This window comes from Triturus cristatus, chromosome 4_2, assembly GCF_964204655.1.
Source record: "Triturus cristatus chromosome 4_2, aTriCri1.1, whole genome shotgun sequence".
NCBI lineage: Eukaryota > Metazoa > Chordata > Amphibia > Caudata > Salamandridae > Triturus > Triturus cristatus.
In genome coordinates this window covers 122,091,230-122,118,691 of record NC_140586.1, presented here as the reverse complement: position 1 = coordinate 122,118,691, position 27,462 = coordinate 122,091,230, and positions in this window count along the sequence as shown.

Genomic DNA, 27,462 nt, shown 5'->3' with positions numbered 1-27,462 from the left:
TAGATCTCCCACCGCCATGTTGTCCATATGCAGTGGTACTGACAGGTGTTCCTGGGCGAGCCGATACCCATGAGGAGACCATCCCCCAGTTGATTAACAAAGTGACGCATTGGATGTGCAAGTATGCTGGATTTAATATTAAAGAGCATCGGCATAGCCTAATGGCAAGGAGAGTCGCCTGGATAGGGAAATCAAAGAAAGCCTTTCCGGGAGACTGTGTTATTGTCACATTTAGATATCCAACACTGGCCCAGGGTACCCTCTTGTGCTCAACTGGAGTATTTGCCCTAGAGTCCACCATTAAACTTTTGCCCCTGGGATACTTTTATAGACCAGGGCCTAGTATAAACTATGTTGAACGCTATGCGGGAAAGGGTCAGGGACCTGAATGAGCCGCTGGGTTTGGGGTATCCTCAAACGCATTCGCTCCAATTAGGGATTTCAATGACACCAATTGACTCCCACTCAGGGAGGGTCAGGGGGGAGTCAGAAAGGGGCAATTGCTAAATCCCAGGATGGTAGAGAGGAGTCTGGAATCCATTATAGAGTTAATAATGCCACCCCCGGCTGTGCCCAGTGAAGTGATTAATGGGGCGACAAATGTGGTGGAGGTATTTGCAAGCCCTCAGACTAGTAGTGGACCTGCTGTTTTAAATGCAGGGAGTAGTGGAGGAGACATAAGGGTCATTTCATGGAACATGGCGGGTTTATCAAGTATGTTTGGTGACGAGCAGTGGCTCACCACTGTGAGGGAGTTCCACATAATATGTCTCCAGGAGACATGGTAGACAATTAACAATTTTTTTATTGAAGGTTATAAATCCTTCTTTTCCCTGGCAATTAAATCAGCATTTGGAAGAGCCAAGGGGGGCTTGATCATATTTATAGATGTGAGACTACAAGGCAAATGGAAGAATCTGGCCTGGGACTCAAAGGTCGCTCAAGCGGTAAAACTCACAAATAACTCCCTCAGGATAATCTTAATAAATTTTTATAAAGCTACATCAAATTCACAGGGTGGGGTCGGTCTCCATGAATTAAACACATGGCTAGAAAAGACACGTGGGAGGGGGATGGCTCAATCGAAATTGATATTAGTAGGGGATTTTAATTGTCTTCTCTGCCCTCAACTGAAGGTGGCACAGGAGGACTGGCTATCTTGCCCATTAAGGAAAGGCCCTCATCTGGAGCATACCCAGATGGGAAGAGAACTCACTGGCATATTACACGCATTTGGATTAATTTACACGATGGATATGTTTTCCATTAAAAAGAATAGCTCGGTCCCCCCTACATATAAAGGGAGAGGTTGTCATTCATTTATTGATTTTATTTTTGTTACCCCCTTATTAAGGGGGGCTATACTGAGATTTAAGATTGAACATAGGGTCTACAGCGATCACAACCCACTTAACTTAGTGCTCGGGACACAGTCACAGCTACAAGTGTTAGATAAACAGGCTGGGTGCATGGAAATTGTTGCTACAGACCAAGGTAGAAGGCTTAGATGGGCCCAGGTCGATACGGGCTCTTTCAATGCCTCCCTATTTGATAAAGGACAGCAGGAAATACTGAAGTGTTTAGATCTAGGGGTGGAGGGTGTGGACCTAATAGAGGTCTTTAAGAGCATCGCACATTTAGTAGAAAACGTACTGAAGGCCCCTGTAAGGGGGCCCAGCGGGGCCGCACCAAGTTGGTTTACCTGTCAATGTTCGGGGGCCCTGAGAAAATTGAAAGGAGCTCTTAAACAGAAACCCAGAGATAGGGCTCTAGTGGTTGATTGTCGCGCAAGCTACAAGTTAGCTGTCAAAAAAAGAAAGAGGGATTTACAACGCGCTTCTTGGGAAGAACGTACAGAGGTGGCAGATTCGAAGAATTCAGCTCGCTTCTGGAACGCAATCAATAATCCCTGTTTCTCTGATCCGAGCAAGCCGGGGCTAAGTAACAACATCCTGCCAGATCAATGGCAAGAGCATTTTCAGGGACTGTATAACCACCTTGCTATTCAGAACGAACAGCAAACCCTAAATATATCATCAGGTTGCACCCCTGTTGTCTTTATGTTGGAGGAAGTAACATCAGGAATAGAGGACCTGACAATGAACAAGGCTCCGGGGCCAGACGGGATCCCACCGGACCTTTTTAGGTCCAACACCTAGGTCTGGGCCCCTCTTTTAACAAGGGTACTGAACGCAGCAGTAAACACAAACATGCCAGACTCCTGGTCCTCTGCTATCATCGTGCCGATTTTTAAGAAGGGTAATAGGGATAGCCCACAGTGTTACCGGGCAATATCGCTGATAGATGTTGCAGTTAAGGTTCTGGGGCGGGTGCTTTTCAATAGGTTGACGGATTGGGCAGAGGAGGCACAAATTATTACAGACGTGCAATATGAGTTTCGCCCGGGAAAATCCACCGTAGACCAGTGTCTTAATCTGTACCTCATCACTGCTAATTATATCATAGCGAAAGACGGGGCACTGTATCTAGCCTTTATGGACCTCAACGCGGCCTTTGATCGTGTGAATCGTAACAAACTGAGGGTTTTAATGAGGGACTTTGGGGTAGATATAGCCATAATAAACATCCTCCACTCACTGCATTCTAACATGACAGCAGCTGTAAGATACACAAAGGAGGGGGAAGTTACAGGGCGTTTTAGTTGTTCTAGTGGGGTGAGACAAGGATGCATTTTAGCTCCATTCTTGTTCACCATTTACATTAACGGGCTCGATGCTACCTTGCTGAACATTGAGGCTGATATACCTAGAATAGGGGGCAGAACAGTCCCGGTGCTGCTGTACGCAGACGATGCGGTGCTTTTGGCCCGCACCCCACATAGCTTACAGCTTATAATAGATGACTTTGTAAAATTTATGGATCAATTGGACATGTCTTCGAACCTAGCAAAATCATACATGATGGAGATGGGAAAGAAGCCCAGCAAAAAATATAATTATACTATAGGCACATACACTCTGGGTAAAGTCCCTTCTTTGCCTATTTGGGTGTGTTTTTTGATAACCATCTGAATTTTAAACACCTTTTAGAGGAATAGTGTATGACTATGAATAGGTCCACAGGCTGAATTGCAAATTATGCCCGAAGGTTGGGGTACTGGACCCTGGGTGTGATCTTAAAATTGGATAAATCAGTTTGCTGTGCCAAAGTCCTGTATGGTAGTGAGGTGTGGGGATTTGTTAAACTGACTACCCTGCAAAGGGAAGAGAACAAATATCTAAGGCGAATGTTGAAAGTCCCACATAGCACGCCAGCATACTGTATTCACGAGGAGGTGGGTGTTAGGTATATTTCAGATAGCATGGGAGTGAAGCCCTTAGTATGTTGGCTGAAGCTCTGGATCAACGAAGAGGTGGGCCTGACAAGGTTGGTAGTACGGGATTGTCTCTCCCTGGAACATGCGCGGAAAATCCCATGGTTGAAATACGTTAGGGATTCCTTTGTCAACTTAGGGCGCGCAGATTTATATGACAAACCAGAGACAATTAAGTCAAAAGATATGTGATATTAAAATTCTGTACCCAACGTTTGCGATGGCACAGCGTGAAACTCTTGAATTGGGGAAACACTTGGTGAGAGATTATATTTTAGTTAAAACGGCCACGGGCATAGAATCTTACCTAACACTAATGACTAATGCCCATGATTGTTTTTTAGTAACCCGTTTTAGACTGAATTACATCCATTATTTATTGGCAGTTCCGGCAGATTTTATTATTAACTCAGAAGAGTGAGGGCCCTGCGGCTGCGACAAGAAGTCTCCGCAGGACACACTTCATCTAGTTTTACTCTGCCCGTACTATGCCTACCCCACGAAACTGTTTCTGAAAGACCTGTTAAGACAAGCTAGATTCAGGCAGGCTCGGGTAGTTTTGCTATTTTTAAAAATGTCAACTGATGTTTTTACCCTTCATTGTTCAACACATTTTTTAAGAACCGCTCTAAAATTGCGAGTAACAAGGGGGGATTGAGTATCAATGATTTTTTTTTTTTCTCTTAGCCCATTTTAGCTAACTGTACGACTGTTATTTATATGCTTTTATGGTTTGTCTATCAAATCGAATAACGTTGTTTATTATTATTATTATTATTAATAAAATAATGATATACTGGCATACTAATTTCAAAATCTGGTGGCACACCCATAGAAAGAGTGAAACACTCATTCAGATAGATAGCCAAGCAGTGTCAGACCTAGACACCCATTGAGCCAGGAAGTCCTTAAATCAAGGCTGCAGAGTTTGTAAGAGCATTGTTACTGGCAGTTTTTCTGCTAGGCTGAGTTGAGTTGATATTCAAAATATGTTGCTAAGCCTCTTCTACTACATATAAGTCAGCTCTAAGATAGGTGTAGGTAGGCTATAGGGCAGGGAATTAGGAACTTAAAAGATGAGACTTGTTACAAGTTTGATTGAGTTACATGTGCACTTGCAAACCCATATGTCTAGTTATAGATCCAGTCTTCCAACCATACTGGAACTCCCATACATATATGTAAAAGGATAACGTCACTGTTTTTGACCCCGTTTGTGTTAGTTTTAGGACTCTGGGCACTTGACCACAGCTATTCAGTGCTAAAGTGCATATGTTCTCCAGGTAGATTATGTTATGGATTGGTGTTTCCATGATTGGCATCACTGATTTGCTGGTGAGTCTCTAGTAACATGCACTGAGAGTGCCAAGGCCTGTAAATCAAATGCTACTAGGGGGCCTGCAGCACTGATTGTGCCACCCACAGAAGTAGCACTGTAAAGGTATCTCAGACCTGCCACTGCAGTGTCTCCACGCAGTTTTTACTGCCATGTCGACTTAGTAAGTGCACCCACTTTCCAGGCCCTAATCTTCCATTTTAATACATGTGAGTCACCCCTAAGGTCGGCCCAAGGTGCCCCTATTCGCAAGGTGCCGTATATTTGAAAGATAGGACATGTACTGGTGTGTGTCACATGTCCTGATAGCGAAATACAGTATATTTCGTTATTTCACTATTTAAAGGCTATCTGTACCACAGGATAGAATGGGAGTTTACTGATAACATCTTATAAGTATATCATCCCATTGGGACAAGATAGAGAAATAAAGTTTAGTATGCCTGAACTCAGAATGTAGAAATACATCTTTTAATAAAGATGATTTTGTAGGTTCTATTTTTGAAAGTCGCTATTTTCCTGCTTAGCCATCCTTTGTGCCTCTGCTGGGTTGTGGATTGACTGTCTGGCTGTGGAGTGACAGGAGCTGGGGATGTGCATTCTCTTGCACACAGCCACTTGGGGGGGGGGGGTGTCGAGGTGTGTCCTGCCTTTCCTGGATGAGTCAGGGCTGGGCTGAATAGACCTGGGCTGCATTCAGAGTAGTGGAAGGGGTTTCACAAGCACCTGAATAGGCCTGGTCTGCATTTAGAGTGGTGGGAGGAGATCTCCCTGGCACCTGAATGGGCCTGGTCTGCCTTGGGCAATGCTGTCTCAACCTCCGTCCGGGAAGCTGGACCAGAGAGGACAGAACTGGTTTGGGCTGAGCACAGACATTCTCTGCCCAAAAGAATAAAGAGAAACGGAGTATAAATATTGGGGCCCAGATCCCAGAACTTTAGATTACTGTTAAACTAAGGAACCTGCCTGGAAGAAGAGCTGGAAAAGCTGCCAGGAGGATCTGCCACTTTGCTGCGTGCTCTGCTGTCTTGGCCTGTGGCTTGCTTCTTCTGTCTTGGGCAGGGAAAGAACTGGAATGTACTTTCATCATCCTGCTGTTAGAGTTTTCTCTAAGGACTTAGAGTAGAGCTTGCCTCCTGTTGTAAGTCTCAGGGAGATAAAAGGCTTCAGAGAACTCGCTTGTGTCAAGGAACCTGCCATGAAGAAGAGCTGGAAGAACTACCTGGAGGAGTACTGGCTCTTTGCTGTTTTGTTGCTTTGCTTGGTTGGCCTGTAGGTGATGCTTCTGCCTTGGGCAGTAAAAGTTCTGGACTGAACTTTCTTTACTTGTCGCTGAGTATCTCCAAGGGTTTGAAATAGAGCTTGCCTCCTTTTTACGAAGTCTCAGGGGCAGCACAGACTTCACTTACGTTTGGGTACTGCCTCTGAAACCATGGGTTTCAGTTGCCACATAGGGGAAAAGCAGCCAGCAAGGGCACCAACACCACTGCTGGCTACGTGTCCTGATGACACCGCAGAAGGCACCGCCACACTTCGCACTGGAACCCTGGTCTCACCGACAATGACGACCACTGCTGCCACTGGGCATCTGCTTTCACTGTGACTTGTGAGCACCACACGCCTCACCGCCTGCTTTACTATGCCGCCCTGGTCTCACCCATGACGTCGCTGCATGCTGACCTTGACACCCGTGACTGCACTGTGGATTGGGAGCACCGCTTGTAAGTCACACAACGCACTGCCCCGTCCCACACCGAAAGTCTAGGCCAAGCGATGCAACTCTCATCATACAGCACCGTCAACTAGCCGCTGCTTGCACCGCAACTTGATGGCACCACACACTGCACTGCTACGCTTCACATCACAACCACAACGGTTGCCACGACCGGCCCGCACCAACGCAGTTGGCCAGAACCAAAGCTACTGTTTACAAGTCTACTGACACTGACGCCGGTCCACACCAACATGGTCTGCCGGAACTGTTGGTGTCTATTTTTTTCAGCACAACAGTAGCCCTGGACGGATCTACCGGCTTTAAGGAACTGCATTTTAAAGTCATTCTTGAAAAGTGCATATTTTCGATTACTATATGTTGGTCTTTTATCGTTTTGGTCTTGTTTGCACTGATACATATTGTTTACTTTTTTAAAACTGGTGTGGTGTCCTTTTGTAGTGTTTTCACTGTATTACTTTGTTATGGTCAAATGCTTCACACACTGCCTCTGAGATAAGCCTGACTGCTCGTGCCAAGCTACCAAGGAGGTGAGCAGGGGTTATTTCAGTAGTGTATCCCCCTTATCCTGACTAGAAAGAAGGGTCCCTATTTGGACAAAGGTGCAAACCATTGCCAACTAGAGACCCCTATTCCTAACAGAAACTGATACCAACAACTCACCCATGCAGACAAGTAGGTCTTTAAACATGTCTTAGGCTTGCTACTGTAGAGTGTGTACATGCAGTTTTCCTGCTAGGCTGAATTGACATTTGTAACATGTTCCCAAGCCTTAGACTCTTCTTCTACTACATATAAGTCACCCTTAAGATAGTATGTAGGTACAGTTTAGGGAGTGAGCTATGTGCTTAAAGGATAACTCATGTACTTTTAAGTTTGAGAGAGTTACATGCACACTCAGAGACCTATATGACAAGTTATACATCCACTCTCCCATTCAGACTGTGACTCAATAACTTATTTACAAAAGCATAGAGCCACACGCACACATAGCCAGACAATGACAGAGGCACTTTTACATTCACTCACACACCCACACAGCACTTATGCATTCAGCAGTATCAGAGCCAGTTGCACACACAGTTATATACCCCAGTACTCACTAAAACAGCCAGTAAGCAATCCATAGAGCCACTCACATACACATTTAGAGACCCATAGATTTACTGAGAGAGACAGTCATATATCGGCATAATTACTTACTCTTGCAGTAACACATGCACTCATCTCATTATGCGCTCAGTGCTTATGCTCTGAGTCACAAATTGAGACGAGGTGCCCTTTCCCCATGTGTCAGGCCTGCTGCTGCAGAGCCTGTGTGTGAAGTTTTACTGCCAGGTTGACTTGGTATTTAAAATCCCTAGCCAAGCCTTAAACTCCGCTTCTTCTACATATAAGTCACCCCTAAGGTAGCTTGTTGGTAGACATACATTGATGGATACACTTACACACCAAGACACACTCTAATGTATACAGTAGCATACCCAGGCAGTCTCTGATGCATACACTAACACAGTAAAGTAGGTTACTCATGCATCAACTAAGATACCCAAGCACACACTGGCGCATACACTCACACACCCAGACACACACTGATGCATACATTGACATACCCTGGTATACAATTATGCATACACTTATACACCCAGGTACACTATGATGCATATTGTAACACAGCTAGACATACACTAGTACAGGCTTCTCGAAAAAGTAGCACGTGAGCTAGTGGCAGCTCTCCATCTCCCTGTGAGTAGCTCTCCTCTGTTTACCAGAATTATTCAAATTAGAACCTTTTGCTTGGTTGAATGAATATATTTTTACCTCAATTGACAAATGTGCATTTGAAAGAAAACTGTGGGCCTTTTCAGATTTCATAAACTGATGTTTGGAAAAAAACGTCTGATTCTCCAAAACATGTCTGAAGCTGATAAATATCAAACAATGTTGGGGAGACTATTACTTACATTATTGACTTAGTGCTATGTTTTACCCATTTAGTGGCATTCCACATTGACAAAGCATTTTTTTTAACTTTGTTGCAGGACACCGTCCCTGAAGCATGAAGGGGATCACTGCTAGTAATCTTGCATATGGTGGCCATCAATATAATCTTGTCAAATGTAGTTACTACTGCATCTCTAATAATATTCATAGCTCTGGAGGATTTCCATTGAAAACAAGTAACTCTTACTACAGAAAAGGTTGGGGACCTCTGCACTAGCGTATATGCTGACACACCCAGGCACACACCAACGCACTCAGTCATACACTGACCCATACAATACGATGCCCAGGCACACAGTGATACATACACTGACATGGCCAGATGCAGTCTCATGTATACACTACTACAGCCAGGTAGACACTTATGCACACAGTGACACAGCCAAATACATGGTCATGTATATACTGATATATACAGGCACACACTTAAGCATTCACTAAGACACCCATTTACACTTTGATGCTTATAGTGACACAGCTACAGATACACTAGTGCATACACTGAGATATGTTGTGACACTGTGATGCACAGACTAACAGAGCCAGTCACACAGTAACCTATTTACTTACACATCCCATATAATACTGTTGCATACACTGACACACCCAGGCTGAAAATAAAACATATCCTGACACACCCATGTACATTCTGATGGATGGAGTAGGACACCCATGCTTACACTGATATATACACATGCACAATGAAGGAGACAGTGAAGAAGATACTGACACATGCTGGTACACACTTCTCCATACAGTATCACAACCAGACAGTCATTTATGCACACCGTGAGACTCTCTAATGCACACTGACACATATGCTTAGAGACTCAGAATTACAGTGATTCATACAGTAGTATACCCATGCACACACTGATGGATATGCTAACACAGGCAGAAGCATAAAGATGTAAATATGAAATAAAATTGAGATGAATTGGCTAGACTATTGTACTATAACTTTACATTGTTAGTTAAATGCTTAAAAAACGTAATTTAATAGTATGCAATGGAAACATAAATGTGCTCATTTGTTTTTTCTCTGTGTAGATATTTACTCCCACTTAAAACAACATAATTACAATGCCATCAAATACTGAAAGAAGAGAAATACGGAGGAAAGAATACTATCTGCTCACAACTGAGAAAAAAAAGGGGAAAAATGGAGAGAATGTAGTGAAAGTGAAAAGAGCTGCTGGTAAGAAAACAAAAACGTTTCTTAAAATTGTATATGGAAAACTAAAAAGTGAGAAAAAGCATGTACATAAAAAACAAACTTGCAAATCAGCTAAGAAAGAAAAAAGGGCATGACATTAAGAGTAACACATTGTATAAGAAAGGAGATAGTTTAAAAAGAAGACAGATGCAGTTTAAAGAAATTTGAGTCTGAATGTATCATAGTAGGGTAATTCAAAATCACATCAGAACTATGAAGCAGTATAAAAGGAGAAGATAGGCAGTCAAACAAAAGGAACATGTTAAGTCTGTAGTTGATAAGGCTTTTGCATTCAAGAGGAAGCTATTTATTTTGATTCTGAGCAGAATGAGGACACTGGATAAAGTAGTGTTGTCTATGATGAAAAGAAGCCAAAAGAAAAGACTTGTGAATAGAAGAAACTTTTGCAAGTTTCAGTGGTGAATGAAAGCATACTTCAAGTACTGAGCCTTTCTTTTTCGTCAAACTACTTGCAAAAGAACACATTAGTGCATGCAGTTCAAACAACTGGACGATGTTATGAGATGAAGGATTGGACTCCCATTGCAAAAGAGGAGATGGTATCTAGGAATGTTGAAGGAGTGATAGCTGAAGAGGTACAGGGAAGGAGTAGATAGACCCCTGTGTACAAATGGAACTGTGGAAGGATTTTCTGTGTTCCGCAGGAATCAATTGACATATTGAGAACTTTCCTCGCATGTTTACATGCAAGAGTCTTAAATAGAAAATAAGTATGTTACAAGGATTAGATTCATGCAAAGTAAGAAAGTATACACGTTTACAGAGAAATTCACTAGCATGTCTCTTAAAGAAAGTGTGCCAAAGCACCCTTCATTGTTTCAGAATGTTAGCTGTTCACCACTCTGTAATTCAAAAGATAGGAGGATTCACTATGTCAAGACTCCTGCCCAATGTTTAGGAGAAATGAATAAAGCTACAGTATAAGAGGTAGAAAACGTTTGTCAAGATGTTCATTTTGATTCCTTTGGTCCTGAAGGGGACTGTAGAGAAAAAAAGGTGTTGGTATATGGAGGTGTAAAGGAACACAACACCAGTATTAGTTGTGATAACTTTACAGAAGACATTAGGACACACTTTCTTCTGAGAAACCCAACTGTGTTTGTATTTGTTGTCGATGAACTCACTACAAAAAACAAACTTGCATTGTAGTTATATTCTCAAAAACTGAACAGGAGATAAGTGGCAAGAATTTGCTATTTATTTATTTGTAAAGAAACTGTTTGACTTGTCCACACTTCAAGTTACATGTTAGTACCAATATGATAAGTACCGAAAAACAGCATGCCAGCTAGAGCAGTACATAAAAAGTTAAAATTAGCATCTATTCCACAAAAACTATAATATTTAAATGTTTACGAACCTATTCTCATACAATGTTTTCACCCATTTCAGTAGTTTGTATGGAGCCTTATACAGGGAAGCTGCCACCAACTGACCTTCAGAAAGGCTAAAGTAAGAGTTGTCTACTGAACTTTAGATTTTAAACAGAGTATTGAAACTGTTGGCGTGCACCGAGAAGATCATGAAACAGTTGTCATTCTAGTAAATGGTGTTCCTACAAAGAATAAAAAGATCTGGCAAGAGTAAATGGATATTATTAAAGTAAAAAAAGTGACATTATAACTGGTACAATATAATGTTTATTATAAAAATGTAGATGATGCTCAAGATGTAACATATGTAGAGGATGAGATATTACCCTCAAGTGGACAGACTGAAAAAGTGTATTGGTCCAGATCAGAAGAGATTTACAAACACTACAGCAACTATCCACTGCAATCTAAAGAAGACATCGGTGATGCTATTGATCTTTCAAATCAAGCAAGCAAAAGGAGCTCCCATGAGTGTGAGGGAGAAAAGTTTAGAAGCTCGCTATTTTCCACAACTGTTTCTGACTGGAGAAGGTGGCTTCTTTGATGACCACCCTATATAAATACCAGCAGCTGAATACCGATCAACTAGATTATACTCAGAGGATCCAAGAATTTCGCAGTGTAGTTCCTACATATTTCATCTTCTGTTTGAGAGTGGCTTGACTGGACTTTCATATGCTGTAAACCACATCCTGAAGACAGGAGTTAATCTTCATAATCTCTCTGCAAAGGGATTCCTTGACAAAGTTGATGGAAAGAATGAAAATTTAGAATACAGCTTACCTAATTTGACGGTGTGGCAATGTGGCACCAAGTATTGGTATCGATGTCATGGAGAACTGAAATATATGTTGAGAAATGTAGGTGCACCTATTTGGTTTCTGACAGTCAGCTGTGCTGAGTATGCCTGGGATGAGCTGCTTGAATTTTTGAAAGAAGCAAACTCTAACATTAAAGACATTGCAGTGAAGACAGCCGGAGAACCTTGCTCCTTGGATCCGGCTAATGTTTGCAGATATTTTAACTACAGGTTTTCAGAGATGATGTCTTTCATCTGCAAAAAAATAAATCCTCCTTTTGGCAAAGTAACTCATTTCGTTTAATGAAAAGGGCTCCAAGCAAGAGTTGTTCCTCATATTCATAAGCTGCTATGGATAAAGGATTCAATGAAATTTGGAAGAAACAATGATGGGCCTGTCTTTTCTCTCATTGAACAGTATGAAACTTGTGCCATCTCAAAAGACAGTGGTGAAAAGAGCTTGAGACAAGACGTTCTGCTCTTTCAAAGTCACAGATGTGGGAACAACTGTCGTCGAAAATACAGATGCAAAGGTGCATTTTATACAAGATGTCCTTTTGGATCTCCACATCCCGTCATTTCACAAGAAGAGTAAACAGCTTTTTGTCTGCAGTAAGGCATACACTAACATAAAAATTACAGAAAAACACATACAACCTGAAAAGAACAGAGGCCTTGAAGTATACTGAAGAATATAACCCAGTCCTTTTGAAAATGTGGACTGCGAATATGGACACACAGTTTGTTTCAGACAACTCCATTGCCTTTGCTTGTTATTTCACTTCATATATTACAAAATCAGAGAAGTCAGAGATGGAGATGTGGGCAGAGATATATGCAGAAAAGAGCCTTACCAAGAAATTGTACAGCTTCAGCTTGAAAATGCTTTACCATAGGGAAATAGGCTCCTATGAGTACTCAGATCGATTAAGATCAGACAGTTTGTTCCCCAAGTCAAGGAGGATTGTTTCGGTAAGCCTAGGCCTTGGAAGTATGCAAAATAGAGTGTTGAAGTATTTCCCAGAAATTCAGTATCTAGCAGAGTTTGATCCAGAAATCAGCAATATTGTGAAGTCAAATATGTTGGCTATGTGCTATCCCAGAATGTTCACTGATAGAATATCGATGCCCAAAATATCCCCGTACACAAATATTGATGCAAAAATATCGATGTCAAAAAAATCAACATCCTATATTTCAAATTGTAAGTACAAAAATATTGAAACAAAAATATCGATGTAAAAAATATAGATTTACAAAATATCGTTTTTTTAAATTGAAATAAAAATTAATGTTAAATATATTAAATAATAAAATTTACTTTAAAAAAGTATTTAGATTTAATATAAATTTTGACAAATATAATAAAGTTAATTTAATTTTAAAAATATTTAAACATACATATATAAAATGTAGTATACCTATTTCCTTTAAAACAATTAAACTTAATTTTAATTTATTTTATAATTTTATAAATATATCAAAATTTCCAAATAAATATATGTATTTACATACACTTATAACATAACACCTAATAAAAAAACATATTATTATAAATTAAAACATTAAAATAAGTAATAGTCTTTAAAATTACATTTTGCACTCCATTGAGTGCAACAGTACAGAAAGTGTTGGATAGCGTAGGGGTAAAATTTACTATTCCCACTCCAGTGGGTGCGTCAGTAGGGAAATTGTTGGATAGCGGAGGGGTAAAACTTAATATTCCCATACAAGTAAGTACAATAGTAAAGAAAATATTGGATAGCAGAGGGGTAAAAATTACTATTTCCACTCCAATGAGTGCAACAGTAAGGAAAGTGTTGGATAGCGGAGGGGTAAAACTTAATATTCCCACTCCAATGGGTGCAACAGTAGGGAAAATGTTGGATAGCAAAGGAGTAAAAATTACTATTTCCACTCCAGTGAGTGCAACAGTAGGGAAAGTGTTGGATAGCAGGGGGTCAAACTTAATATTTCCACTCCAGTGAGTTCAACAGTAGGGAAAATGTTGGATAGCAGAGGGGTAAAAATTACTATTCCCACTCCAATGGGTGCAACAGTAGAGAAAGTGTTGGATAGCAAAGGAGTAAAAATTACTATTTCCACTCCAGTGAGTGCAACAGTAGGGAAAGTGTTGGATAGCGGAGGGTCAAACTTAATATTTCCACTCCAGTGAGTTCAACAGTAGGGAAAATGTTGGATAGCAGAGGGGTAAAAATTACTATTCCCACTCCAATGGGTGCAACAGTAGAGAAAGTGTTGGATAGTGGAGAGGTAAAAATTACTTTTCCCACTCCAGTGGGTGCAACAGTAGAGAAAGTGTTGGATAGCGGTGAGGTAAAAATTACTATTCCCACTCCAGTGAGTGCAACAGTAGGGAAAGTGTTGGAAAGCGGAGGGGTAAAAAAGACTAGTCCCACTCCAGTGAGTGCAACAGTAGGGAAAGTGTTGGATAGTGGAGGGGTAAAAATTACTATTCCCACTGGAGTCAGGTCAAAATTAAAAACAAAAAAATGAACAACACAACATTTTTTACAAAACAAAAAAATTAAACATATATAAAAGTTTTAAATATTACAAAAGATAGACGCAGATTATAATGTTAAAAAGATCTGACAAGTACCTAATAAGATTATTAAAAAAAATCAAAAATTATTTAAAAACAAAAACATATTTTTGAATAGACTTTTTTTAAAAGACAAAAACATTAATTATTACATAAAGGTAATATTTTGTATTTCCTACCCTATAACACCACACAATTCACAACCCACATTTAAATTCTTTTAAAAATGTACCTCCATAATTAAAATAATTATCAATCAAACAAATATTATAACAAAACCTTTTTAAACAAATAAAAATTAATTAACTCTCCAAACGTTACACCTGTAAATCCAAAACACACACAAAATAACAATAAACACTTACCATAAATATTTGTCAATTGATAAATTAATATTAATAATCAACTAATTATTATTTAATTAAACATAAATTACTTTCTACCCTCTACCCCAATAAACACCACAACCCACACCTAAAAATCATTATAAAATTTCCATAACTAATTTTAAATTAATTAATTAATATCAGACGGGAAGCCCTAGATGCCCCGCTGTCGATTGAGGAACTACAAATAGCCTTGACTGATATGAGTTCTGGTAAAGCACCAGGTCCCAATGGCTTTCCGTGCAAATTTTTCAAATATAACCAATCCCAGTTATTGGGGCCATATCTCGCGGCCATCAACACGGCGGCAGAGGACGGCTGTCTCCGCAAGATTGGAGGCACGCCAAAATAGTAGTCTTCCTCAAACCAGGTCGCCCACCGGAACTTCATTCGTCATATCGTCCGATCTCACTTCTTAATGTGGAGGCCAAGCTGACCACCTTGTCCCATACATCTCTGAACTTATCCATCCTGATCAAGCAGGATTCATGCCAGGCCGAGCTACACAGCATAATATATGTAGAGCACATAATGCAATCGCAGCGGTGGATAAACTGGGGGAGTCTGCAGCACTACTCCTCGCCGACATGGATAAGGCCTTTGACTCGCTTACCTGGGTCTATCTCTTTGCATTGCTTAGTCGCTTAAGCATTTGCCTCCACCTGCTAGGTCTCATACGGCTCCTATATACGAATATTTCAGGGTCCATTAGGGTCGCGGACTCCATCTCGGGCCGCTTCGCCATTGCATGGGGCACGCACTTGTTTGCCTTGACCATGGAGCCGCTGGCAGCGTGGGTGAGGATAGATGCCCAGATCCGTGGCTTCGAATGATCACAAGAGGTCTCTGACCACATTGCGCTATACGTGGACGATGTCCTGTTCTTTCTTACTCGACCCAATAGGACCGGCCCGTGCCTTCTCAGGATTATGCAGATATTTGGAGAGAACTCAGGCCTATATGTACAAAAGTAAATTGTGTCTGTGGTCCCTGCGTGGGGGAGATCAGCGGGTATATAGTCTTGAGAGGTCACCTTGCCTCCTGATGGGTTTAAATATTTCGGGTTGTTTTTATCCACTTCTCAAACTATTTCATGGGAAAGAAATGTGGTCCCCCCTATGGGTGCAAACGGGAGATCAGGTCCGCGTGTGGTCTCACTTGCCGCCTTCTTTATTTGGTAGGTCAGCCATTTTTAAAATGGTATCCCTGCCCCGCCTACTTTATCAGCTTCAAAACCTCCCCTATTATATACGGCCGACCTGGTTCCGGCAACTTAACGTGATCCTTCCTTGTTTTCTGTGGGGAGGAGGGGTAGCGCGTGTAGCATTGAGAACTTGTTTTCAATCCACCTATTGTGGAGGCATTGCCACCCCAGATGTCCAGGACAAACACGCAGCCTCACACATACTAGTCCTTAACGACTGGTGGTATGGCGACCGGAGGGACCCAGCATACGCGGCAGAGCGCTGGCTGATGGGCGTCGGGTCCTTACACAGGATCTTATATTCTAGCCCGCTGCTTAATCTACTGCCACCGCCGGAGGGCATGGCTTGGCACGCGGCAAGATGGCAGCACGGTAGTGTGGCTCTGCCGGCCGCCACTCTAATCCTTGTAATATCCTGTGCTGCTGTGGCCTTTCCGCGCGCCCAGTGTAGAGGAAGCGACAGTACGCACCTAGAGCCATCATCTGCTGCGATCTTTACTGGGCGAAGCTGTCCCGCCGCTTCAGCTTGCGGCGACCTCCGGATTCTGAGGGCATAGAAAATGGCGGCGGACCGAAGACGGGTTTGGCTGTGACTGCGAGACGAGGAACGCTGGACGCCCGATGTGCTGTGGGAGCCACATTTAATTATCCTTGGGGAGCTGTGAGACCTCCGGCGATGTAGCCGGGACTGTGTCACCACTCTGCTGCGTACACACTGGTGAGCGCTGATAGGTACGGGGGCCATCGGATGCTTCTTGATCCGACCTCTGGAGGTGAGTCGCACGCAAGCGCCCGGCTTGAGGAGACGTGCTGGGCCGCACGGTGGAAATCGGCCGCCGGTGCTCGGCGGCGGCGAATTCAGAGGATTGATTATGCTGCGCTTTCAAGGTTGAGAGACAGCGCGGCCGCCTTCAGCACTTTTCAGTGGCTTGTTCCCCCCCCCCCGCTATTACTTTGCATATCAGGGCTCGATGTCTGCGACGTGGCATGCCTGAGGCATTGTGACACTGTGGTGAGATCTACTGGTGCCATTGGCAGCTGCAAAGAGTAAGGCGGTGAGCTTCCCGGCAGGCGAGTGGTTGAAAATTGTGTGCCTGGGTGGAGACAGGTTTTACGCGAAAACCTGGCTGAGAGAAACTGCTGCGGGACCTTGTCGCGGAACCGACTTTGTTGGAGGCGATTGTGGAAGCGTGCAGAGTCCTTTCAGTACCTGACCACCCATAATCACGATACTTACGTGCGGGACAGTCAAATACAGCGTCGCTTCAGTGTTTAGTGGACCGGCTGTGAAATACGCTGCTGTAGCAAACTGTTCTTGGTGAATTGGTGGCGCTCCATACATCTTGACCTGAAATTCTGTATTTACTTTGTGTGTTTGCTGCCTCTGCGGGCTGCTAAACTGAACAAAATGGGAAAACCTGACAAGAACCAGCCTCAACTAAACTCCGAGTCGCGCAAGTCTGGCAAATCAGCGCAAAATGCAGCATCGGACTCGGAATTGGACGCGGCTGAGCAGGCCCCTACAGCGTTAGAGAAGACCTTGGCGATTCAGATCAGCTTGCAGTCCATAGACGGTAAGATAGAGGCGCTTAATGTCAGCATGGACAATATATCAGCTAAATTAGACAAGCAGGTGGCACGGCTGGGAGCAGCGGAACAAAGGATTTCGGATGCTGAAGATGGTTTACAGCAAATGGCTGCTAAAACAACGGACATCGAAAAGATACTGGCTCTTATCAAAGACAAGAACGAGGATATTGAAGCGCGTTCGAGACTCAATAATGTACGCATCCTGGGACTGCTGGAGTCAACAAATGTAGGGCGGCTAGAGGAATACATCGAAGCTCTCCTTTGGGAAGTATGTGGGCCAGACACTCTTTCAAATATGCTGGTAGTGGAGCGTGCTCACAGATCTCTGGCGGCGCGTCCGCCTCCGGGCTCTCCGCCTCGGGCCATTATCGAGCGTCTTCAAAATTTTAGAGATAGAGACGCAGTACTGCGTGTGGCCCACCAGAAAGGGAAGATATACTATCAAGGGAATGAGCTCTCGTTCTGTCCAGACTTTACAGCTTCGGTCCAAGCCGTGAGAAAAGAGTTCCAGGGTGTAAAGAAAGTGTTGTTGCAGGAGCAAGTGCCATACGCAATGCTGTATCCCGTGCACCTGCGAATTGGAGTTGATAACGCGGCAAAGATCTTCAGCAATCTGAAACTGGCTATGGACTATGCAAAGATTCTGAGGCACCAGAAACAAGTACCAGGCCATACCTCAGACATTCATCAGTAACGATGTATATTTGTGCTCTGTTTTTTTTTCTTTTCTTCTCTCTTATCCTTGATTGCAGGTTGGGGGGGTGAAAGTAGTTGCATGTTTACCTACTGGGAACTAGTGGTACCCGAGCTGCACAACACTAATAAGCAGATGGTGGAGGTGATGATGTTTGTGCTAGTGCATATGAGTATTGTTTGAAGCACGTGGTTGCAGACGAAAGATTAGCTTCCATCAAGTATGCATTGGGAAATGCTGTAGTAGCACTCACTGTAGTATACTATGCGCTATTGGGAAGAAGGCTATAATGTTGACTCAGATCGCTACTGTTGGGAGAAGAATAGTTGGCAGCTCTGGGAATTCAAATGGAGTTTAGGTCTATATGTCCTCTCAGGGCGCTGGAGGGTTCTAACAGTGGCTGTACAACTGGTGGCGGCCTTCTCCCTCTAGCAAGGGAGAGAGATGTGTGTCACTACGATCCCCCTCCATGGGAATACCCCATCTTGACTTGGGTGTCCGAAGTATTTTGTTGGGTGGGAAAGTTACCGTAGGGACTGTCTTTGGCGAATTGGGGTTGCCAAAGTGGGTGGGGGGAGGGAGAGGGTTCTTGCATAATATTGGGGTTGTTGATATCTCGAATGAAATGGAAACAGTCACAGATAATAATGGGTTTTTGATGAGCTTGAAAGTAATAGTGATTATGTGCAGACTCACACAATGTAGCAGTAGCAATGGGTGAGAGATACAACTGTATAACATGGAATATTCGTGGGCTAAATACACCTAAAAAAGTTAGACAAGTATTAGCGTACCTAGATAGGCACAAAATTCATATTGCCCTTCTGCAAGAGACGCATTTATCCAAGCAGAGAGAGAACAATATTGCAGGCAAGTGGGCAGGGTATAGGACAGCGTCTTAATATTCTACATACGCCAGGGGTGTTCTTATTCTGATAAAAAGAGGTATACCATTTTCCCCAACGCGGTCGCAGACTGATAGCGAAGGCCGATGGGCACTAGTGCAGGGCAAGTTGGGAAATACACTGATTACACTCATTAATGTATATGGTCCAGTGGTGGATGAGCTGCATACTTATGTACAATTGCTGGGAGTGCTCCGAACGTGGCTGGATGTGGCGACACTGTGGGGAGGCGATTTTAATAAACGCCTTGATCCGAGCCTAGATAAGTCCAACCCTTAAGGGGCGCGCACAATCAAAATTGCGCAGTGTGTGCGGGATGCTATGGCAGAGATGGGCTTGGTCGATGCGTGGCGGCTACGCAATGCAACATATAGAGTGGGTACATATGTAACGCCGGCGCATCAAAGCTGGTCCAGGTTAGACTATAGGCTACTGAATGAAGAAGCTAATGGATGGGTAATAAATGTGTATAATTTACCTCGCACGCTTTCAGATCATAACCCAATAATGCTAGAAATCCAAATACCAACTAACACGCACTTTCCTTTCACCTGGAGATTTAGAGCTGAGGCATTACTTGATCCTATATATGAAGACACTATAAGGCAGGCAATTACGCAGTATTTGGCACTGAATGTTTGGACAGTAGACAGCCAGGCTGCCTTGTGGCAGGCATTCAAGGTCATGATCTGTGGGGTTTGTATAAGCACCACTTCAGGGATTTTGAAAGATCAGCTGACGAAGCTTGAAACACAGTTGAGTGAAATTGAAATGCAATATATCGCAGACCCGCAACCACTCCCCTCGACAGTCTTCACGCTTTATTAAAAGAGTATGATGAATTAGCAGACACTGAGATACGATACAAGTCATGGCGACATGTGGTCAGAGCCTATGGTGAGGCGGGGTGCCCCGGTAGGAAGCTTGCCGAGACTCTTCGATTTAGAGCTAACCACCATCATATTCATAAGACAGTGGATGGAAACGGGGAGGAACACTATCAACCTCAAGATATAGTGGAACAGTTTAGGATCTTCTACGGTGAGCTATACGCCTCTTGTGGCACTTGTGATGAAGCTGCTCTGTCTGAATATCTGAAGGAAGTCACGTGCGTGTGGCTTGCGGACGGACATTGTGAATACCTTGGACGGCACATAGAGGAGTCGGACATTAAGGAGGAAATTAAATCCCTACCTAATAACAAGGTCCCTGGCCCTGACGGGCTTACTTCGGAATTTTATAAACAATATGTAGACATCATCGCCCTATATCTATTAGAGGTATATGCGGAAGATCATGAATCAGGGATACTGCCGCCTTCTCTCCAACAGGCGCTTATTATCACTCTTCTAAAAAAAGGATAAAGATCCGACACTGTGCGAATCGTATCGCCCTTTGTCATTAATAAACCTTGATGCAAAAATATTGGCGAAAATATTGGCCACTAGATTGCAACCGTTGCTTCCGGTGATGGTGTTACCGGACCAATCTGGTTTCGTGCCGGGGCGTTCCGCCTCCAATAACCTCCGCACGATATTCGCCATGTATCACATTTCAAATCCTGATCTCCAAGCTACGGCGGTCATGCTTGATGCCGCAAACGCATACGACTCCATCGAATGGGGGTATATGTGCCATATTCTTAGGAGAATGGGTCTTCCTAATGTTTTACTACGTTGGTTGCAAATACTTTATACTGACACATCGGCGAGAGTGAGAGTTGGTGGGCTTACTTCAGATCCTCTCCGAATAGACCGAGGCACCAGGCACGGATGCCCACTATCGCCTCTCCTGTTTGCTCTCATGCTTGAGCCGCTCGCCTGTATACTCCGTCAGCATCACAGACAGACAGCGCTTAATTTTAATCAGAGACCGGTTGGGATCTCTATGTCGCTGACGATATCGTCCTTTTTATACGGGAGCCGCCGACCCACCTTTCACCGGTGCTGCGAGAGTGCATTAGGTTTGGCTTTTTTTCTGGTCTTACGATCAATTGGGAAAAATCTATGATTATTCCATTAACATTGTGCACGTGTCCTCCCCCCTCAGAATATCCTTTGATTTGGACGACTGAACCGGTCAAATATTTGGGTATTTGGGTGCATCGTGACTCAGAGAGTATTATCAAGAAGAGCTACGGTAGAGCACTACATCATTTGGAAGAGCAGGTGGAAAAGTGGATACATCTCCCTTTATCTTTGGCAGATCGGGTTGCAGTGCTCAAAATGGTAGTTTTGCCCTGTTTTTTGTATTTGTTCTGCAACATTCCAATTCACTTAGCCAGACATTTATTTGCTATGGTCAAGACACAACTTTTAGAACTACTGAGGTGAGGGAAACAGGTGAGAATTAGTTGGGTCACATTGACGCTTCTGTATGCCAGAGGGGGATTCAGGGCACCGGATCTATATCTTTATTATTTATGTGCGCAGGCTCAATACGCCTATTATTGGTTCAGGCCACATGACTTCACCCCGCACATAGTGGTGTAAGACGGGGATACACATCCCATACCACTGTCGGGGAATACTTACTCATGTCAACAGGGGTACACCTAAACAAGAGATTAATCCAATAGATGTGCTAGTGGGTGCGTGGCAGGCGATTGGTTGGATAGCAGGAAAGCTCCCTATATACGCACCTGCGTTGCCGCTGGCTGGGCACACAACGTTGTCTGTAATGCAGGAGACTGGTCCAATTAGGACTTTAAAAGATGTAGGAATAACGCACATGAAAGATTTATATTCAGAGGGTACATGCACAATAGATACTGGGTTAGATTTCATCACTAATCCCACATCGCTATTTATATACACTACACATCGCCTAAGGCGCGCTTTAAAATGTCATTATCCAACATTCCCGGCCGAACCACCGACTCTCCTTCCTCTGCAGTTACTGCCTGTAGCTCCCACAAAGAAGAAATTAATCACTAAACTGTATAAATCGATACAGGAGGAAGCGCTGAAGGGGGTAGATCGCAGCCTTGAGCGTTGGAATTCCACGTTAGAAACCCCACGAACAGTGAAGGACTGGGAATAAATATGCACCCTGACTGGGAAACTTTCGCCCAACGGTAATTTACGAATTATTCATCTGAAATTTCTACATCAGGTGTACCATAATCCTCTTAAATTGTACGGAATGGGACTTCGTGATTCGGCACAGTGTATGAGGTGTAGGCACGGCAACGCAGACTTTTATCACCTTGCGCTGCGGTATTCACATATTGGAAAGAGATACTCAGTCATATAGATAAAATGACAGGCGCCGAGATACAATGCACACCGGTGACATGTTTGATTTGCTACTTACCACAATTAAAAGGAGTGCTGGGCAGATATGTGCGTATTGCTCTTTTGCTTGCCAAAATGCGTGTTGCTATGACTTGGGAGGGTCTGCCAAGCCCTCGGATAAAAGACTGGATTAAAGACTTAATATACTGTAGGGAAACTCTTGCACTCTATGCAGAGGAGCTGCCTACTGCATCTAGGCCTAAAGATATTTAGGAGCCGCTTAGGCAATATTTGCTGACTTGTACCACCACTGATGTCACTTCACCTTAAATTGAACATCATATGTTACTCTGATTGCTGTACTTGTAAAGCCCAGATACAAGCTTGTGATTTGATTGAAGATGGATGTTTAGATCTGTACTGTAAAGCACATACATCAGGCATACACCTATCACTTGGTATTGTTTTATCTTTCTTGATTCATGCGTCCTGCGAGGCGAAATGTGTGCTGTTTTCATTGGCTCACTTTGAAACTCAATAAAAAGATTTTTTTATAAAACCGTACTGCTACCGCCGACCAGGACGGTCTTTGGTGTTTGGAAATGCATGCTGCGTGTGATGGGCCGGTGGGGCAAACTGACAAAGTAAACCCCCTGTGGAACAATGGTCAGCTGCCAAAGGTGATGCAGCTGTCAGGGTTTTGAGGTTTGGATGCCATTGGTATAGACACACTGGGGGCAGTTCTACATGGGGGAGTCTGAAATCTTTTCAAGAACTTTAGACAGTAAGCTCACTGCTAGGAGACTGCAGCGTGCGCCCTTCTGATTTTACTGACAGCGTTTGCACTGTTTTTTAACTCAACTTTTAATTGGGAACTGCTTTTTGTGGGAATTTTCTGTTCGTTTTGTATTTCCACTGTTTGGTGATTGATTGCATAACAAAGCCGGTCCCCGGTCCACCACGGTCTCCTAGTGGCCGATTGTTGTGGAGGGACACGGCTCCTCCCCCTGCCTCCGTCATTTCCGCTGTCCGCTCGGCATTTAAACAGGGTGGAGATCTGGCGGCGCAAAGACAGTAAGCTCACTGCTAGGAGACTGTAGCGCGCGCCCTTTTGATTTTACTGGCAGCGTTTGCACTTTTTTTAACTCAACTTTTAATTGGGGAACTGCTTTTGGGGGGAATTTTCTGTTCATTTTGTATTTCCACTCTTTGGTGATTGATTGCATAACGAAGCCGGTCTCCAGTCCACCATGGTCTCCTAGTGACCGATTGTTGTGGAGGGACGCGGCTCCTCCCCCTGCCTCCGTCATTTCCGCTGACGGCTCGGCACTTAAACAAGATGGAAGCCGGCCGCGCAGCGGCCACGCGCCAAAGGCAAGCCCGTCTGCGCCCATCCGCGTCCCGGGGCGGCCGGGGTCGGGGATTCTGCTGGTTTGACCCAACCATCAAATAAAGTACTAACATACGACAGGGAGACTCTCATTGAGCTGGGCTCCTTCTGCCAGTGCAAGAAGGTTATTAATATTGAGACTAGCTCTTTTTTAACAGGGTGTAAACATTGCAGCTGGGGTGACACTAATGACACCCTAAATACAATGCCCGAGCACAATACACAAAGACAGGAGGAGCAGGGTGCTATAGATAAGGAACAACAACACATCGAGGCTCTACTTTTAAACTGTCGACCGCTTAATAAACATGCTTTACACATTTATGATATACTATCTGAGACCAAACCTGATTTTTTGTTTCTGACTGAAACTTGGCTCTTGGACTCGTCCAACCCAACTATAGCTTCAGCCATCCCCCCTGGCTACTCCATTGTAAGGAAAGATCGGGTTGGAAGCAAGGGAGGCGGAATTGCTATCATTAGCAAAACAGACATAGCCATTACTTATATTGCCCTGGAGGAAATTGAAGGGGCGGAATGTCTATGTTTTAAGGCTACCCTGTCTTCCCATCAGTGCCTGGCGGGAGTCCTTTTGTATAGACCTCCAGGGCAGGCAGGGGCTTTTTTGAAGTCCATTGGCGATGTTATTGCACCTGTGGCCTCCAGATTTAAACACTTCCTCATCTTAGTGGATTTTAACATACACATGGATCAACAGGACACCTCGGAGACGATTTACTTGATAGAATCCGTGAGTGTGCTCACTATCGTTCCATGCATATCTGCCCCCACGCATGAGAAAGGTCATACCCTTGACCAGGTATTTGCAAATTGCTCAATTCAGACAGAGCCTCCTCTACCCCTTCTCTGGTCAGATCACTATCTGGTCAGTTTCAGGCTACCCAAACTGACAAAGCACTTATCAACTCGGGTTAAGCAGCCATCTTCCACCTCCAGACCTCTTTATAAGATCACACCGGATGCTCTTAAATACGAATTAGACCTACATCCTCCCACGCTCACTGGCGACATAGAGCTGGATGCAGAGGCTCTTGTAAAGTAGATTGCACAGGGTACTTTGACCCTTGCTCCTCCTACCCCATGCCCTACAGGAATAATCAGACGTTCAATGACACCTTACGTCAGTGTAGAAAGGACTGTAAATGCCAGCAAAGGTTTTGGAGGAAGGATTTGAAGGCTGAAAATAAAAAGGAATTATAAAGAGGCCCTAAGAGACTACCACAAAAAGATACAGGTAGCTAAGAAGAGTTTATTCGCTTCTAAAATTGCATCAGCAGGAAATAAAAGCAGAGAAATTTTTGACATTGTCAAAAGCTTCTCCTCGCCTAGGGCTGTGACCAGGCTATCCCCTCCCTCCGATGAGTGGATTGGTAATCTAGCTAATTTCTTCTACACGAAGATCGTAACTATACAATCCTTGTTTGACAGCCCAATTGTGAATGATGGGCCGGCCAACCTTCAGACTGCCCCCCAGTTCCAGGAAGAGAGGGCTTTCCTCTCCATCTTCCCGCCTATGCCTTAAGAGACATCACTGGCAATAATGAAGGGTTTGAAATCTGGCTCACCCGTAGACCCTTACCCGGCCCAGTTTTTGGCATCCATGGCAGAGATTTTGAATCCAATTGTCAACTGTGTGGTGAACATGTCCCTCCTTAATGGCCAGGTACCAGTATGCTGGAAGAGTGTGAAAATAATTCCTTTATTAAAAATACCTACGGCTGACCCCACGGACTTCACTAACTATAGGCCCATTTCTATTATGCCGTTCTTTGCAAAAACAGTTGAGAAGTACGTTCATACAGTGATCAGCAATTTTGCAGAGGCAAATAACCTGTTTCCCTCTAGCCAATCTGGCTTCAGGCAGAATCTCAGTACAGAGACTGCACTGCTGGAGGTATCTGAATCTATCAAAGAGACCTTGTATGGAGGTGGCAAAGCGGTCCTGGTCCTCTTAGACCTCTCTGCGGCTTTTGACACCGTGCCCCATGGCCACCTCCTTCAGAGGCTGAGGGAGGGAGGGTGGGTTTGAGGGCACGGTGTTGAAGTGGTTCGCCTCCTTCTTAGAGGATAGAAATCAGGAGGTCTGGTCATCCCCTTTTTCGGCCAGCATGCCTTCTTTGAGTGTGGTTGTAAAACAGCGCTCCATTCTGAGCCCCGTACTTTTCAATCTGTACTTGGCCCCCATGGCTACCTTGGCTGAAGAGAACGAGGTCACAATAATATCGTATGCCGATGACACTCAACTGCTGTTCACCTGTAGGAAGGGAGAGGAGTTCGACGGGGAGAAGTTCAACAAGTGCCTGAAAGAAACTTTTGCCTGGTTCAACCATAACCATCTGAAATGTAACACAGACAAGTCCGAAATCATTTTCTTCGGCTGCCCCTCGTTGGACGCCTGGAAACAATGGTGGCCACAAGACATGTCTCCTTCCCAGGCTGCAGTCAGGACTGTTAAGAACCTGGGAGTAAAAATGGATGACGCCCTCTCTATGGTAGCCCAGGTTCAGTCGGCAACCGCGACCTGTTTCAGTCTCCTGAAGATGCTCCGGAGGTTTTTATTTCTACTACAGACCTCGCACAGAAAAACAGTCATTCAGGCCCTTAGCATTTCTAGATTGGACTATGCCAACGTCCTCTATCTGGGCTTCCCGGAGTTTTTACTCAACAGATTGCAGGTGGTGCAGATCGCGGCAGCCAGGGCTGTTCTGAGTCTCGGGCTCAGAGAGCAGATCTCCCACCATCTTAAGAATCTGCATTGGTTACCTGTTCGCAGTAGAATTCGCTTCAAAGCTCTGGTCCTGGCCTTCAAGGCCCTGCATGGTATGGAAGCAGAGTACATATGCAGAAGAGTCTCTTTTTATGTACGTCGCAGATCTCTTAGATCTGCTCATCAACATCTTACGGTCACCCCTAAGTACCTCAGAGCTCGCAAAGGCGGTCGCTCTTTTCAAGTGCAAGTGGCTGGACTTTGGAATAAGCTGCCTCTTCCACTTAGGCAAGTCACCAACCTGCTTGCCTTCAGGAAACAAGTGAAAACCTGGATGTTTCAAAAAACAATATAATCCATCTTCTATGGGTTTCTTTTCTCTCTCTTCTTCCGCCGACATCTGTTTTCTTTCTGTCTTAGCGCCGGTACACTCTTTTGAGTAGCAGTGCGCTCAATAAATCTTCTTTAACATAACATAACATAACATAACAATTTAATATGCCACACTCACAATTCTACAGGTACCTCCAATTACGACACGCCCTCTCTCCTTATCTGGTGCAACATGATGCCATACCTGAATTCAACCCCATTGAGGCAAATGTTTTTATGGGGGACTTGGGGGATCACAAAATAACTAAGATCTATCGTACACTTATAAACAACACCCCCACTACACTACACAAAACACGGGAGGCCTGGCAGTTAGACTTGGGTTCCCTAGAAGAAGATGACTGGGTGGAGGCACTTGAGTCCCCACGTGACGCAGCGATCGCTGCCCGCTTGCGGTTGATCCAATTCAAATATTTCACGAGATACAGGCTGTGGCGGGCTGGGCTGATCACATCATCCAGGTGCCTGCGCTGTGAGGTGGCTGAAGGTAACGTCTTTCACACAGTATGGCAGTGTTTGTCCCTGTCGGGGTTTTGGAGAGGGTTGGCAACATAC